The sequence below is a fragment of the Trichomycterus rosablanca genome, chromosome 3 (assembly GCF_030014385.1).
Source record: "Trichomycterus rosablanca isolate fTriRos1 chromosome 3, fTriRos1.hap1, whole genome shotgun sequence".
Taxonomy (NCBI): Eukaryota; Metazoa; Chordata; class Actinopteri; order Siluriformes; family Trichomycteridae; genus Trichomycterus; species Trichomycterus rosablanca.
In genome coordinates, this window is record NC_085990.1 from 13,756,852 (window position 1) to 13,775,000 (window position 18,149).

General features: G+C 38.2%; 1 protein-coding gene across 2 annotated transcripts in view; it reads right to left on the reverse strand.

Moving 5' to 3' along the window:
- Positions 1-7,379, reverse strand: part of cicb (capicua transcriptional repressor b) — an 88,416-nt gene extending 81,037 nt beyond the window's left edge. For both annotated transcript variants that reach the window (XM_062992738.1, XM_062992737.1), the window contains exon 1: positions 7,205-7,379. The gene's annotated coding sequence lies outside the window, so the exon portion shown is untranslated. The remainder of the gene's footprint in view (positions 1-7,204) is intronic.
- Positions 7,380-18,149: the final 10,770 nt, after the last annotated feature.

The window sequence follows — 18,149 nt, forward strand, 5'->3', positions numbered from 1 at the left end:
GTTTAGCAATTTAACATTTTTCATTTGAATAGCGTATGGAATATGAGGTGCAATATGACACGCCGTACAAATCATACAGCAATTAAGTTAGTGTAACAGACTTTTCTGTGGTGAAGTGTGCTGACAGTGTTTGATGTGTGTGTTTACGTACTGAGTGCATTTTGTCCCTTCGGGGAGTCCATAATCAATGCAAAAGTGTGTTTCTCTACACACGTGATCATCTCTCTTTAGTCTTTGCTGCGCCTCAAAAGAACAAGCCAGTAAAGTATGCTCCCGATAGTTTGTCTATGTACAGTTTGTTGCTTACCTGCAGCTAAAAACACTACTGGGGTAACTGAGTTTGGAAAACTCCCAACCGATTCTTTGGACGTAGAGGGGGTTGTGTGAAAACACAAATGAGAATTTTACTAACTATTAAGGTAGCTGTGCTGTGTATTGAAGCTTTTATTTATTATATCATTCAACTTATGAGTGTTATTTAATGACTGCCGTGAAATGTGGTATTTTTCCTAAAAAATCCATGAAATCTGTGATTTTTGAAAAATGAGGTCCAGGAAATTAAGCACATTTTCTCGTGAATTTAGTAGGGCTCTAACTATCAGATGAAATAAACGATGGCTTGTAAGGCAGGTCTTCTCGTTCCTTGAAGACCCCACCTCACAAATGCTCTTTACACTAAAATCCACAGACACACTCCAAAATCATGGAGACCTGAGAGGAGTGGAAGAGTGGAGGCTGGTTTGGCTGTAAAAGGGAGTTAACTACATATTAATGCCAAAAAACTAGCTCACAGTTGGGTGTCCACATACATTTTGAAATCCAGTATCTCTAAATGCTCTACGTGACAAAACAGATTCTTTTTTTGTTACGAAAATCCATCTCTTGCTAATAACAAGGATAAACTTGCATGAGGAATGTAAAAGCTCTCTAAGTGGCCTATTAGTTTGGGCTACCCCAGGTTTTCATTTAGTTTAAACTGTGCCTGTAAGTCCCATTTTATTTAATAAAAAGTTTAAATAAAATGCTAATCAGACAGCACTGGTCTAAATTTCTACATTTTATTAATCTGTATGGACATTCGCTTACCAATTTATTAGGTACACCTTAATGGCACATATATTCATTAAATACACCTACTGACTGTTCCCCATGTGTTGCTCTGTACACCATGTCACACTCTTGTATCCCATTTATCTATAAAAAGGAACCCTCACAATGACCAGAATATGTTTAGTTGGTGGTGAATCATTCTCAGTAGTGCAATTACACAAATGTGGTAATAACATGGTAAAAACATGATATATGTTGTTCTGGTTGGAATGTATCAGAGTATCAGGTGCAGCAGTGTTATTAGGATTTGTAAATACTGTTTAAACCTATTTTATTTTATTTTTTTCTTAGGAACTACCCTGTTCCTGATAAGCACTCGTTGTAGATGTACAGTCAGAGACGAGAGCTATTTTCTTTTTCATGCACAATGTGTGTTGTGTTAGTCTTTTATCAGGGGACACGTTCTGATCACAGGACGCTGCTGGCTTTGTATTTTTGCTTGAAGCACTGCGAGGTATTTAAAAATCTTACCAACACAGCTGCACCTGATACACTCAGACCAGTATAACACACATCACCATGTCATTACCATGTTAGTGTCATTGAAATGTTGAGAATGGTCCATCACCCAAATAGCATCAGGTCAGTGGAGGTTCTATGGGAGTGTCTTTCAATCGACAGTGTACAGAGCAACAGATAGCAACAAAGTAGCTTGTAAAATAATTAATGAAAGTACCTACTACAGAAGTGTACCTAATAAAGTGCTCGATGAGTCAGCGTCAACATGAGATGTGCATTACTACCGTCAACCTCATGTCTGGTATGAAACAGTACAAATATAAATGCAGTATGGACTATGTAAGCTGTAGCAGAGATGCTGTTTTTTCTACGCAGCAATAGAAGGACCTTTACTGAAATCACAATCACGCCGTGCATTGCATGACGACATCAAAAACACCAAAACCAGACGATGGAGTAATTCATTCCTACTGATAGATTACCTAAATGTTAAAAAATAAACCCTTGTGATCGGGATTAAAATTGTTTACACAAAAAAAAAAACTTTTAAAATGATTATCAAATAAATAAATATGTAAAGGACTATTTGATGACCTTCAGGTCTATTATTAGCTGAGACAGAGATTACAGTTTTTCACCACTAAAATAAAGCTTTTTTCTCTAAAAAATTATAATAAAGTAGTTATTTATTAATCCGCACTTCACTTAACTTGATTTGATTGAAGATTTGTCACTAGGTGTTACACTCGCAGTGCATATGTGCGTCACTCCGCAGCGATGCAACACACAGGCTTAAAAAAAGCCATACTCAGGATGCAGAGAGCTGACTTTCTACTTGTACATAAACATGCCCTTAAACATTTCAAATCTACGCCTACCTACCGTGGTGCTAATGTACTGGTGTGAATTGTGACAGTGTCCAGCGTGTGTGATTTGAAGGTGCCATCAGGCATCTGAGACCTTTAACACATATCCCAGTCTGTCCTAAAAATGCTCAACTATACTGATGTTTGTAAAATGTGATGTTTAAATATCAAGCATGTGTTGATTATGGTATGGATCTGTGCAGGAGCAGGTCGCACTGCAGATCAGCACCTTCTCCCAAAATGCATGTTGGGGCATTGAGTAGGGCGCAGGGCTGCAGTAGTGCAGGAGAGTGCTGCACTGGAGCTTTCACGGTGCCTCGTAAAAATCTCTAGCAAGCTGAATTATCCCGAATTCCTTTATTAGACCTAGACTTGTTTCTTATGACATGTTAATGCACTTGATTTAATTTTATACTTATTTCTAGGATGTCCAGTTGTCATTTATATCTATTATTGTGTATAAGATCTATACATGACTCTGCCTCGACATTTTATGTTGGATGAAATCAGCTTTTTGATGTTTCCGATGGTCCAAACCTGTTCGAACATCCAGTGTCAACTCCTGAAACTCTAACAACCTCACCAAGGATCATCTATGGACGACAATAACTGAAGCACTGTGTACCATGTGTGATGCAGATTTTGCCTGCACTTTTTGTAAGATGTCCAAGCACAATGTGGATGTAATAGCCACAATCAAAGGGGGACACACATCGTTCATTAGCAAGAAAGGCAAGTTTGCTTTGGACTGGACTATTAAAATAAATAACATTTATTTAATAGGAAAATGAAATTTGTTTGGGCTACAACAACTCACTGACAAACTTAATAAAACTCAATTATAAAAACACTAAGCAGGTGCTCACTTACCGGGTGGCACAGCCGTCTATTAACCTAGCCCTAGCCCTTAACCTTGACCTAGATTCGTTTTTGAATATCAGCAGTGCTATCAGCTGGCCGGGGTTCTACACAGACATGATTGGCTGTCTCTGAGGGGTCCATGGTCGAATCCCTGTACAGGATTAGTGCCCTGTCCAGGGTATTCCTGCCTTATGCCCAGTGTTTCCCGGTGGAACCGTGACCAGGATCAAGCGATTGATAAAAATGATTTGCAAAAATGTTTGCAAATTCATTCATTATTAATGACTTGCTTTATGACATAGTTTACAGTAAAATGTATAATACAACTTGTGATTTGGCCACACTGGCACTCATTTCCAGTCCGATTCCCAAACTTTCCAGTACACATTACATTACTGGGCATGCACGCCTGTCTAAAATACCATTATGTAATTTTCACCAGTCAAATCGTCAAATTGAGGACAACCATGGCTTCTACAAACTACTAACCAACCAAAGGTCATTCAGGATTCATCCTGTTAATCGATAATGCTACCCAGTTACAATCTAGTCTCTGTTTTTTTTTTACTGTTTATTTTCAAAGCATTTAATCAATAATTCTCCTGATGGATTTCTTTAAACACACTGTATATAACAAAATTGGAAGTTTGTTTGTGTGTTTTTGTCTTTCCCCTATAATGTCACTGTTAAATTTTTTGTGTTTATACAAATTCTGCACTTTTGTAACAATGCATCAGTGTGATAATGCCTAAGCTGAACTAATACATGTTATTTTAAAATTATTTATTTATTAACTATTTATTTTTAAGATGCATTGTATTTACACCGACCAGGCATAACATTATGACCACTGACAAGGGAAGTGAATAACACTGATTACCTCTGCATCACGGCACCTGTTAGTGGGGGGGATATATTAGGCAGCAAGTGAACATTTTATCCTCAAAGTTAGGTTAGGTGTTAGAAGCAGGAAAAATGGGCGAGCGTAAGGATTTGAGCGAGTTTGACGAGGGCCAAATTGTGATGGCTGGACGACTGGGTCAGAGCATGTCCAAAACTGCAGCTCTTGTGGGGATGCTCTGACCCAGTCGTCTAGCCATCAAAAGTGGTCCAAAGAAGGAACAGTGGTAAACCGGCGACACGGTCATGGGCGGCCAAGGCTCATCGATGTGGTCCGATCCAACAGACGAACTACTGTAGCTCAAACTAAAAAAAGTTGATGCTGGTTCTGATAGAAAGGTGTCAGAATACACAGTGCATCACAGTTGCAGGGCTGTTTTGGCAGCAAAAGGGGGACCAACACAATATTAGGAAGGTGGTCATAATGTTACGTCTGATCTGTGTATATTTGCTTGAATTGCTAGAAATATTTTACATACATTTTATCATATTAAAAAAACCCTGACTAATGAATTAATCAAAGAAGTAATTAATACATGTATTAAAAACTAATATAATTTTTAGGTGCAGCTCCACATCAGATGTTACGAAATCATTCTCCAAGTTGTTTCCAGTAAATTCTTCCTGATAGAGAGATCAGCATATACATATAAGTCGCTCAAAGTGTCACGTACTGCAGCTTTAATTATATGCAGAGATGAGACTTATCATGGGAAGCTAGGATGCATGCATTTCACATGACATATTTACATGCTGAGGTCATAAACGATAAACGACGAAAATGTGCATGATGAAAGATACTCAAATCTAAAGCATTAAACTGCCAGTGATGATCATGATTTGTAATCAGACTAATACAAGCTAGATTAAGTGTATTTTATATACTTCTAATAATAAACAATAAAGAAAGAGTACAGTGCCATACAATGCTATGACAGTAAAAATCAAGCCCATCTGGACAATACGCAGCAACCGTTGCACTTCCTTTTTTCTCAATGTCACGAGAATAATACAAGTAAAAACAAAGCCAAGATTACTTTAGACTTAATCTGCAATCTGTAATGTAAAATGTGTAACCCTTGCAACTCCCATGTATTTGGCTTGAATGTATACACCAGACGGTGCAGAGCAACGCGCTTGTGCATGTGGTAAAGTTGCAAATGAGGTTTATGCAACCTACTAGGTCAGCCACTACTGAGCACTTTAGTTTCAGAAAATCTGCAAATTCTGACAGTGCATAATTGATTTAGGATTTCACTCATTGCCGGTCTGTTTGGCACTGACATTTTGGGTGGTAAATTTTGCACAGGGAGTTTTATTTGTGTAGTAACCTGTACCTGTGTATACTCAATTTATTTACCATGGTGTCTATGAGTGGAACTGGAAATGAAAAATGTGCAAAGAGAACATGTTAAAGCACGCTTTTTATATACTGTGCCGTGCATGCAGGGTTTGAAAAATCAGGGCGCAGTCGCACTGGGGTCAGTCGCATGAGAATGACTAATTTGTTTAGGCCAATGACATCTGTACTGGTACTTAGGTAAATTTATACCAATGGTCCATGAGTAGTTCTAGTTTGTGCGGCATCCACATTTCAAAAACAGCCCTACTGTCTATGTCATGTCTTTGTACAGGGGGTCATTATTTTTGGCACTGACTATATTACAAGAAAGTTACAAGAGTAATAGTTATATGATATTTTGCAATAGATTTACTTTAATCACAACATAATTGTTTGAATTGAAATTCTTCACTGCAGTTTAACTTCATCAGGTTTGACGGTAATTATAGTAACAACTGTGTCTCCTGAATTGTGGAAAACAAGCAGTATAAGACAATGTGGTGATTTAAATAGAATTAACATACAGATTTATGGAATGATATCACCCTCTGATGAACAGAACACTGTGACCTTAAATTACGTAATGCTAATAAAAAAATGTACATTATTTTATATAAGTGGTATGAAGGGCACGGTGCTGCAGCTGGTAGAATGGGTGACGCACAGCAACACGGGGTCCAAGGACCTGGGTTTAATCCTTCCTCTCATGTCTGCGTGGGTTTCCTCAGGGTTCTCCTGTGTCCTCCCATCTTCCAAAAACATATAAAGGTGGACTGGATTTTAATGGATTTAGTAAGGAAGTATGAGTGAATTTGTGGGTGAATGTCGCCCTGCTGGATGGTCGCCCTGTCCAGGGTGTATTCCTGCCTTGTGACTTTAACCAGGATGAAATGGTTAGTAAAAATGAATGATGAAAAACGTATTAATGAATAAACAGGGATATATTTTTATGATTATAGATTAATTAGACTGAAGTCACAGTGTTCCGTACATACAGGGTACAAATAGGGTGTTCCAAGTTCAACCGTAGTGAGTGTACATAAATTAGTAAAACTGTATTTTTAATTTTAAATAACAAACAGGAAAAGACATCACATCTAGATGTTTATATTATTATTCATTTTATTTAGATATTTTACATTTTAAAACAAAGCATTGATATTAAATGGTCCAACATGGAGCAAATCAGCGCTATATGATGTACGGAACACTGTGATCTTACGTTATGTGTTCTAAATACTACAATGCATCATTCCTACATTAAAAAAAATGTGTTTTATGCATGTAATAAGACGTATATGTACAAAAAGACCAAAAACTGAACTTGTGTAGCTCATTATCGTACGTCGTAGGTAACTTCTGCAACATGTCATCCACTTAAATACATGTTTATTACACGCGTTTACCGTCTTTAAGATATAATTAAGCTGGTAAGGGTTTAATAACTGTATTTTAGAGCGTTTAAGTCGAATTGAATGAGAAATTAATTGAAATACGCTTGTATTCCTGCATCCCCACCCCCTCCGTCGCACTTCTCTTACTTCTTTCTCTCATATCGGCTAAACCGCTAACCTGCTCTGCAGCCGTTAAAACCGCTAAGCTCGTTAAAGCCGTCAACAAGCAATATCTGTGCGTATTTTAATAGTTTTTAACAAGCACAACTTACCCCAAAGCCTCCGAATAGTCCACAAACCTAAATATTCACGCTTCAAATTGCAGCTGAAATCTCGTCCCTGCGTCCACCGTCAATGTGTTCATGTTTTCTATCCAAAATTCAACTTTACACCTCACACCTCCTCCTCCTTCCAGGAGTGGAAAAAACTCTCCGCGTCCCTGTTCCACTACAGCCACAAAATGGTGAATGAACCACTAACAGCTGGGCAGGCTGTCCAATCACAACTTGTCCAGATATACAGTAGCCAATAGGAATGCTAGGAAAAAGTAAGGGGCGCGCCGAGGTGTCAAAGTAGATGGGATTGACGTGGATAAAGAGCCAATAGAAAGAGAAACCGGCGGCCTGTGTAGAATTGTACAGTATCCAACGGAGGTTCAGGGAACCATAGGAACAGAAAGTGGGCAGGAACTAGGGAGGTGTTGTGGAGGCGTTAGCCAATCACATGTCTTATCTGTCGGCTCAATGTTTACAGCGCAATGTGTGTGTGTGTGTGTGTGTGTGTGTGTGTGTGTGTGTGTGTGTGTGTGTGTGTGTGTGTGTGTCTGTGTGTGTGTGAAATCATGGGCATCTCGACTCTTTTTAGTGAGTCAAATCATTTGGCTCATGAAATCGACTCCCAAATGGCTCTTCGTTAAATAACATTGCTAGTTTTCTTAAAACTAAGCCAGTTTGGGAGACACTAGTAATAGTTTTTGTCTCTCAATAGCTTGAATCAAATAACCTTCCTATCTAAATCAACATAACCAAACAGAAAATGAATTGTGTTTATTGTTGCTGTTGCTTCTTAAAAACAGTTAGCTCATCACATAACTACTACTTTTAATTAGTCGTTTTTACTAACATTTTCATCCTAGTTAGAGTAGGAAACACACACACACACACACACACACACACACACACACACACACTTGAAACATACTTCGGCACTTGACTGGCACAGCGGTATAGTATGCTAGCCCACTACCTCTAAAATCAAGGGATCTGGCTATCGACAAGTCGGGCATTTGCATGATGGATAACGACTGGATAATATTTGTGGGGTGGCTGAAATGGCCCAGCCATTGAGAGGTGCACTTGTTAGTGCACTCTCGGTGCTGGCCCCAAGCCCTGATAAAATAATAAAAGTGTTGCGTCAGGAACTTAGATCCTTTGTGGCAACCCCTAATTTAAAGAAAAAGCATACAAAAGGGGAAACAAGCCTAGAAACATAATTAATACACATCCACAGTTACAACACAATGTTTAGTTTAGCAGTCAAATAAAAGTGGAAACAAATTTTGGACTGATTTATGTGAGGTAATAATGATTGTTATTGACTAATAGAATAATGACTAATGTAACTGAGGTGGAAGCATTACTTCTTTTAAACAAAGTAAGCCCCTGTATTCCATACAGCACAATAGTATTCAATACAGTTGGTAAAATAATGTAAATACAGTAAGTGTAACACAGAACTAGCCTGTCTTGTTTACATCCCTTCTGCTAGTTACATTATACACAAACCACAAAGAGGCCCTATACTCCATAAAAATCTTTACTACTTAAAAATTAACACATCGAAGACTTGCTTGCTGATAACATAGTTACAGGTATGAACATGATATGCTGCTGTATTTCACCTATATATCCAAACATTAATTCTATGCATCTGAACCCTTTACATCGTTAATTTAGAAACAAGCCTGGTGTGAGCAGTGGTTCTGCTCATACGTATTCCAGAGCGGATTTGCATGCATAGAATAACTGATAACTGACCTAAAATCCTTCTGATTTCTCAAAATCGAGTAACCACCATACTTTAGTTTAAGTTATAAAAGTATGTTGTTTAGATGACCACCTGAATAATCAGAAATCAGATAATAATGAGGCTATTGCTGTTCATTTAGTAATCTATTTGGACTTTTATGCATAATAAAGATAAGATAAGAACATCTAAATAGTTTTCTGTCTGGCATATTCAGTAGAATTACGTCTACTGATAGGGTTCGTTCACCCTAAAGAGTCGTCTGAAGGAGCCGATTCACGGAGTCGATTCATTCGCAAAAGACACATTACTGTGTGAATGCGTGTGCGTGTGTGAGTTGCGTCTCTGCTTCAGGCATTATGTTTAAGCGTATTAATCAACAATGGAATAAACAATGAAAGTACATAGCTATAGCAACAGACAAGCTGTTTATTGGTGTATTTATGAAATATAAAATAACGATAAAATATGAATAATGTACAGTCCAAAAGTGCACTAATCTAACGGACTTATTTGTTATTAAAGAAGGAGAAATTAGAAAGAGTAGATGTATAAATATGTGAAGTAGTTCGACTATGTTTCTCTGCTTGCTCTCGATTTTTCCCCCTCAACGCTATGTTCTCTTTTTCTCTCAGCAACAGACCCTCGTTTGCGTATCAGCCAGCCAATCACAGCGCCCCATTCACCCGGCGCTGACGTATCGTTTTCTAGTCACGCCCCTTACATGCAATCTCAGATAGAGTTTTCATTGACGTCATGTTGCTCGCTAGTAATTGGCCACTTGGCAAACCTCCTTCAGCCAATCAGCGAGCGGAGCGGTGAAGTCATCACGCATGTTGCCACCAGCTGAACGAAGTGGGCGCGGCCTTGCGTACTCTCTTTATCCCGTTGCTGTCTGATAGTAGGATTATACTATGTACAATTTTCTAATAGAAACACCAAATGATTCAGCATAATACAATCACATATATGTACAAAACACTCAGCACTTCATAATAAAGTATATGAAAATGACTTTGAGTAAATTTGAGTAGTGTTTTACTCATAATACTCATAATATTTAGTTTAGAATTGAAAGAATGCATGTTTCTGTGCCCTATCACCCACTAAAGTATACATACACAGCATACATATACAGTTTATGAGGAAAAATCAGATGGAAAGCCCTTGGTTTAAGCTGGAGTAACTGTTACATAATCTGTCCGCCAGAAAAACTGGACCAGAAGCGCCACCTGCTGGTTGAAAACTACTCTGCACTCTGCACTTGAGGATCATCAGTACAGTTACTGACTCAAGTTCATTTGTTCATATGTACAGTTTGTCAGACCTCCTCGAACCCATCCATCAGTGGAAAGGGAGCTTCAAAGGACCACCATTTATCAGTCTGAAGGTTCAGGGTTTAATTCCCTGCCCTGCCAAAAAGCCACCATTAGACCCTTGAGCAAGGCCCTTAACCCTCTCAACTGTATATTGGCTATATATGGGAAATGCAATTAAAACAATTACATGTACATTTTTGGCCATTAGCAAACACTTTTATCCAAAGCGACCTACAGTACTGTTGCAGTAAATTGTTTAAGCAATTAAGGGTTAAGGGCCTTGCTTAAGGGCCCAACAGTGGCAACCTTTTGATCATCAATCCAGTACCTTAACCACTAGGCTACAACTGCCTACAATTACATTGTACTCTTCTTTGTATATGTGTATATGACAATAATGGGATTTTCTTTAAATTCCTCTTCTTTTACAAGATTATTCACATACCTTCTGGCCACTTAGCTTGATACACCTAGGTGTTGGACCTTATTTCTTCAAGCACAGCATGTTAACCATCGAGTTCAGTGATTATTTATGAACTTTATGACTGTAGTTCGCCTTTCAGGGACATTTTTTCTTGGCTTTTTCCCCAATTTTCCTTCCAATCTAGCTGTATCCAATTACCCGATCACATTTAGTTTCCTTTACTGCTGCTGACCTCCACTCCTGACTGAGGAATGCTGAAACTAACACACGTATGCAGTAGCCCACCACTTTTTTTTCAACGGCATGAGATGTGTTTATATAGGTATCCGTATCGCATACGGAGAGTCACGCAAAGTCAACTGCAGTAGTTATGAGGAATCCCCTTCCCACCCTTTGGAAGAGGCAATCATTGTCTGTATAGGTGCTTGGCCTGCTGGTAGCAGAGATGAGATTTGAACTTGTGAGTTCAAGATGTCAGCTATGGTGTGTTAGTGTGTTTTATTGCTCTGCCACCTGAGTGCCTTTGCAAGTACTTTTTGACACAACAATGTTTTATTCAGAAAACTGTATGCAAAAGGACTTATCATATGTTACTATTCAAATCTAAACTAAATAATTACCTATATATTACAGAACACTAAATGCATTTACACTCACTGGTTAATTCATTAGGAACACATGTACACCTGCTCATTTAAATAAATCATCTATTTAGCCAGTTTGTGGCATAATGTCATACAGATATGGGTCAAAAGCGGCAACATCAAAATGAGGAAAAAATGTGCTCATAATGACCTTGAGCAAATGTGACAATATTGACCTCAAGCGTTTAACCTTTCTTGCATCAACAGTTCAGACTGGTGAAGGTAGTGGTACTGTCCATTTCATCAGCTCCACTTACCATATAGAAGCACTTTGTAGTTCTACAATTAATGACTGTAGTCCATCTGTTTCTCTACACACTTTTTTAGCCTGCTTTCACCCTGTTCTTTAATGGTCAGGACCACAACATAGCAGTGTCTTATCCACTCATACCAGCACAACACACACTAACACACCACCTCCATGTCAGTGTCACTGCAGTGCTGAGAATGACCCACCACCCAAATAATACCTGCTCTGTAGTGGTCCTCGGAGAGTCCTGACCATTGAAGAACAGCATAAAAGGGGGCTAACAAAGCATGTAGAGAAACAGATGGACTACAGTCAGTAATTGTAGAACTACAAAGTGCTTCTATATGGTAAGTGGAGCTGATAAAATGGACAGTGAGTGTAATGTTATTGCTGATCAGTGTATTTACTGAAGCACAGAAGGCATGTCACCACTTACATTCTCTTGAGCCTTAATTCAACAAAAAAAAGTACAAAGTAATGCCTTAATGTTTTGGCTGATCAACTACATTAAAATAAGATCAAGAATATAAGATACACAATTTAAAAACATTCCACAATAAGCAGGCAAATTGGGAAAGGTGAAAGTTATCAGGATTGGGTATAAATGAGGTTCCACCAAGGGTTGAGCCCACCGAATTTCATGAGAGAGTTGTTAATCCATTCAAAAAGAATATTTCTCACGAACACAAAATTACAGATAATTTAGGTCTTTCTCCATCTACCATAAACAATATTGTAAAAAGATTTAGGGACAACAAAGAAATCTTTGGTAATCCTTTGGAAAATCATTGTCATAGACTATTGAGCAGCTGGAGTCTTATATTAAGCAAGAATGGGCAAAATTCAACAATTAGTTCCCAAACTGTTAACAGATGTCATTAATAAGAAAGGTGATGTAAGACAGTGGTAAACATGCCTCTGTACCAACTTTTTGAAGTTTTTCAGGCACCACAGTAAAAACAATGGAAATATTTTTACCATGTTTTACAAAACGTCTCAAGTTTTCTGGAAATGGTGTTTGTACTGACATTGATAAAGTGTGGTTATTTGGAAAAATACCTCATGCTGGCTGTTAACCACACTGAATGCTCCTTGCAAGGGCCTTGACCTTTGACCTGACCCTCACCATGAAAACGACCCTTCTTTTTTGGCACAGCTATGTCATCTCATTGAAGTGTCAGAGATTTAATCTCTGCTCTCTTTGATTTGCTTTACTGTGGGTTGATGAATGAACAAAGGAAAGTGCAAAGAAGAAACAAGGCTGACAGCCAGACAGGCAGTGAGACAAAGCAGAAACAATAGCAAAAAGATGCATTGTAATGCAATGCAAACAAAATACAACTATTGTATTTAGAGTTTTGATAATTTTTTTACCAACCTTATAAACAAGAGAGAGTGAGAGTAAGAGAGAGAGAGAGAGAGAGAGAGAGAGAGAGAACCCAACCAGAGAACCCTGGTACCAAGTCAAGTTTAAGTTCTAGTTGGGTTAATCAAGCAAATGTTTGTGGTTGAATGATGAACAAGCTTTTTCTGGCACCTTTCAAATAATTTGTTAACATGGCGGTGTTGTTTAACTTTGTGACCCCAAACTGCTGCCATTTTTTTGCCCTAAGAGTGGATACGGGCATTTTTGGAGGGCAGATGTTTGACACTGCCACTATCTGATCAGGACACTGCCACATGTTAATAAATGACCACAGGTATTTGCCCTCTTTCACCTTATAGCTATACCCCAATTTAAAATGATGTTGCAGACGTACTTAAAAGCTGAAGGTTTCATATAATCAGTATGAGATTAAGGTTAACCACATTTTATATACCCTTCTGTTTGTCTTTACTTGGGTTGCCACATTTATAACTAACTGTAAATATAAAAGTAGTGCAAAGCGGAGTTAACATCAACAAAACTGCAACAACAAACCAACCTGATATAGTGGTAATACATAAAAAGCAAATAACACTAGTGCTGATAGCTGTGGTAACATGAAAATGAAGGAATACGAGAAGCTGGAGAAAGACCAGGCAATTAAAGAGGAGTAGAAAGAATGTGGAAGCTTAAGATAGTTTCATTGGAGATACTCAAGGTCGTGACCCCTATGCTGGAAAAGAATGTTCAGTAAATTCCAGTAATGAACATCAGTCTTAGTCCAGTGAAGCATAACCATAGGAATTTTGTAGAAAACCCGAGTCTGACTCGTCAATGTATTAGGAACATGGTACCAACACTGATAATTCTGGTTTAGTTTTACATGTTGAGTCATGTTGGGGTAAAACAACACCAGTCGAGAAATTAACCAGTAACCTAGTACAGTGGATCTGAGATGTAAAATCAGCTAGAAAAGAAGCAACCTAAAATGACTAACATACCATGGGACATTTTGTCCTATGTAACCTAAAGCGAGACATAAGAATTTTACACGCAGTTTTATAAATTTTTGCTAAAAGACAACATGGAATGTAATACAAAGTACTTCATCATTTGTTTATAAGAAAGTCAGATATCTGGCGACGCTCAGGTGGTGCAGCGGTGAAACACGCTAGCACACCAGAGCTTACATTTCAAACTCGTCATTTTGAAACTCAGCTCTGCCATCCGGCAGGCTGGGCACCTACATGAACAACGATTGGCCTGTTGTTCATACCGGGACGGGACCTCATTACTGATGCAAGTACGACCTCTGCTGGCTGATTAATGGTGCCTGCACAGTGTCAAGGAATAATGCGTTGATCAGGGTGTGGCTCTCCATACACAAAGCTGAACCGCATATGAACTCGCCTTGTGCAGGTGAAAAGATGCAGTCAGCTACTGCACACGTGTCGTAGAGGGCGTGTGTCAGTCTTGGCTCTCCTCGATCAAAAGTGGAGGTCAGCATCATTAGAGAGAAAGCATAATGCAAAATTAATTAAGACATTAAGAAATAAAATTTTGTCTCAAATATAGTATGTTTTTTTCTTTTAATATAAACCCAGGCAGCTCATGGACAACTTGATACCAACACAAAAGTGGTTCTAAAACAGAAATTCAACTTGTGTAAGTGTGTGAACAATGTTATATTGTAACTATTGGCTACAAAATTAGACTCAAGGTAAAACAACACAGAGCTCATTAGGAAAAAAACTAAAGCCTTGGTAAATGCAAGGGCATTTAAAGTGTAAAGAGTAAATTACAACACCTCCTGTGAGTTCGTCTGCTGTATATTGAACAATTTTAGTATGTTTTTTTCCTTTGAATATAAACCCAGGCAGCTCATGGACAAATTGCTGGCAACACAAACTTCATTCTAAAACAGAAATTCAACTTGTGTAAGTGTGTGAACAATGTTATATTGTAACTATTGGCTATAAAATAAGACACAGGTAAAGTAACACAGAGCTCATTAGTAAATGGGGCAGTGATAGCTCAGTGGTTAAGGTACTGAACTAGTAATCAAGAGGTTGCTGGTTCAAGCCCCACCACTGCCAAGTTGCCACTGTTGGACCCCTAAGCAAGGCCCTTAACCCTCAATTGCTCAAAATTGTGTTCAGTCATAACTGTAAGCCGCTTTGGATAAAAGCGTCTGCTAAATGCCGAAAATGTAAATGTAAATGTAGTAAAAAAACTAAAGCCTTGTTAAATGCAAGGGCATCTCACTTACCATGCTGAAGAGTAAAGTGTAAAGAGTAAATTAGAACAACAAAAATAGACATGTTTGTGTAGAGCTGAGAGCTAAATAATACTACATAACCAGCATATGTATCTTGCTATGCACTTCGCTATACAGTATATTGTGTTGTACTAAAAAAATATAAGCACTTCTTGATCCATCAATTTTCACACGTTGTATCCACACATTCACATCCATAATGGTAATAAACGAGATGCCTTGTGTTGGTTGTGTGGAAATGAACTGGTTACAGAAGAATTTAACAACTTATAAGGGCTGTGGTCGCTCAGTGGTTAAGATGCTGGACTAGTAATCATAAGGTTGCCGGTTCAAGCCTCACCTCCACCACTGTTGGGCCCCTGAGCAAGGTCCTTAACCCTCAATTGCTCAAACTATATTCAGTCATAATTGTAAGTCGCTTTGGATAAAAGCATCTGCTAAATGATGAAAATGTAAATGTAAATATAAGCTTAGCAAAACTATTATTAGCAAACTAGCTAAAGGCAGCTGTTGCTAAAGTTAGCAGCTCAACAAAAAGTCTCTCATCTTCAAATGCTGACTGAACCTTTTAACTAAGTTCTTATGAGAACACTCACCTTGCGATTGTCTTTATTCATAAAATTATATTAAAAAGGTTTTAGCTACAATGTATTTAGAAATTTGACGATTTGTACTGACGTGATAAAACACAAAGCCCTCCTGTGTGTTTGTCTGCTGTATGGAAACATTTTGGGTCGTGTGAGGACATTGTGTGAGGAAAAATGTATATTTTTTATGTTTAAATGTAGTTTTCTTCAGGTAAAAATCTCAAAGTATTCCAATATAATTATATTAATAAATGATTTGGTGTCACTGAGTGAGTAACTGTGTGTATATATGAACTAAAACGAATTAATAACTCATGAAATTATAATGAAAAAGCACTTTTTCCACAATTAGTGACACATTAAACGTGATTTGCTTGCTTCAGTTAATAACGTAAACTGCACATTAATGCTAACCTATAGCATTTGTCTTCAAACATAAATCAAATAAAATACAAATATTAGGTAAAGCAATAAATCGAACAGGCGTGTTTTTTAAAAGAGAGAAACACGCTATTAATCTATACATAGTATATAGTTATAAACAGGTTAGTATCCGTTTATTAAATTATAATTCACAATTTACACAAACCGATATTCATTTTAGTGTATTAAATCACACAAGCGCTTGTAGTTTCTGATCTAGACAGCAGAGGGCGACTAGAGCATGTATATAAAAGTTCAACAATACTGGACACTCTTAAAAGTTATTGTGAGATTCATTATTTAATCAGTCTTGCTGCTATTTTCAGTTACCAAGATCATTAAAGTTAAACTTAGCACATTTTATATATACACATGATATACACCTGACTGCGGCTGTGTGTATTTATGCTGAGTAGTGGATACAGTGTGTATTGGTGTGGCCTTATGTTGAGTAGTTGATAGAGTGTGTGTCAATATGTTGGGTACTAGATGGTGTGTGATAATGCTGGGTACTGGATGTTCTGTGTATTTGTGTGGGTAAGACAGATACTTGATGTAAAGTGTGTGTTTGTGTGTGGGGGGGTGTGTGGTTCTGGGTTCTGGTTGTTGTGTATGTGTCTTAAGAATGCTGGGTACTAGATGTATATTGTGTGTGGTGCTGGGTACTGAATCTATTGTGTATTTGTGTGGGTGAGAGAGATACTTTATGTAAAGTGTGTGTGTGGTGCTGGTTACTGTATGTAGTGTGTGTTGGTTGGTTGATTCTGGGTATTGGTGTGGTGTGTATGTGTGTGGGAATGTTGGGTACTAGATGCATTGTGTGCTGGTGGTGCTGGGTACTGGATGTACAGTGCATTTGTGTGTAAGAGAGATCCTAGATGTAAAGTGTGTGTGTGTTGGTTGGTTGATTCTGGGTACTGGTTGTGGTGTGTATGTGCGTGGGAATGTTGGGTACTAGATGCATTGTGTGCTGGTGGTGCTGGGTACTGAATGTACAGTGTATTTGTGTGTGAGAGAGATACTAGATGTGTGTGTGTTGGTTGGTTGATTCTGGGTGCTCTTGTGTGTATGTGTGTGGGAGAATGCTGGGTACTAGATGTATTGTGTGCTGGTCCTGGTACATGATGTACTGTGTGTGTGTGTGTTGTAGTGCATGAGTGTCACTGCTGGGTAGTGGGTACTACGAACTCCATTTCCAGAAAAAGTTGGAACAATTTTAAAAATAAAAAAAACAAGAATGTATGATTTGTTCATTCTCTCGAACCTTTATTAAGTGACAAAGGTACAAAGAAATGATTATTTTAAATTAAAAATGTTGAATTTGATGCATGGTTCATTATAAAGAGATGAATTAAAAAAACAGCGACCACGGTCTGTTGAGCAGCTGAAGTCTCATATCAAGCAAGAATGGGCAAAACTTCCACCTGTTAAACTGCAACAATTAGTGTCTTCAGTTCCCAAACCATTAAAAAGTCTATTAAATAGGAAAGGTGATGCAACACAGTGTTAAACATGCCTCATAACTTTTCCTGAAAATGGGGTTTGTAGACGGTGTGTGTTCATGCTGGGTCCTGTATATAGATGTCTGTTTCTCAGTGCTTGGGTTCTATAGTAGATGCAGTGTGTGTGTCCTTGCTAGGTACCGTAGAAAGTGTGTGTTGGTACAGGGTACTGAATGCAATTGTGTGTGTCTGTTAGTGCTGTGTACTAGATATTGTATGTGTCTTAATGCTGGGTAGTGAATGTTTTGTGGGTGTGTTTGTGTGTGAGTCTTAATACTGGGTAGTCAATATATTGTGTAAGTGTGTGTTAGTGCTGTGTACTAGATAACGTCTTAACACACACTGGGTAGTGATTGTACTAGATGTGTTTGCGTCAGTGCTTGACACTGGATGTAGTGA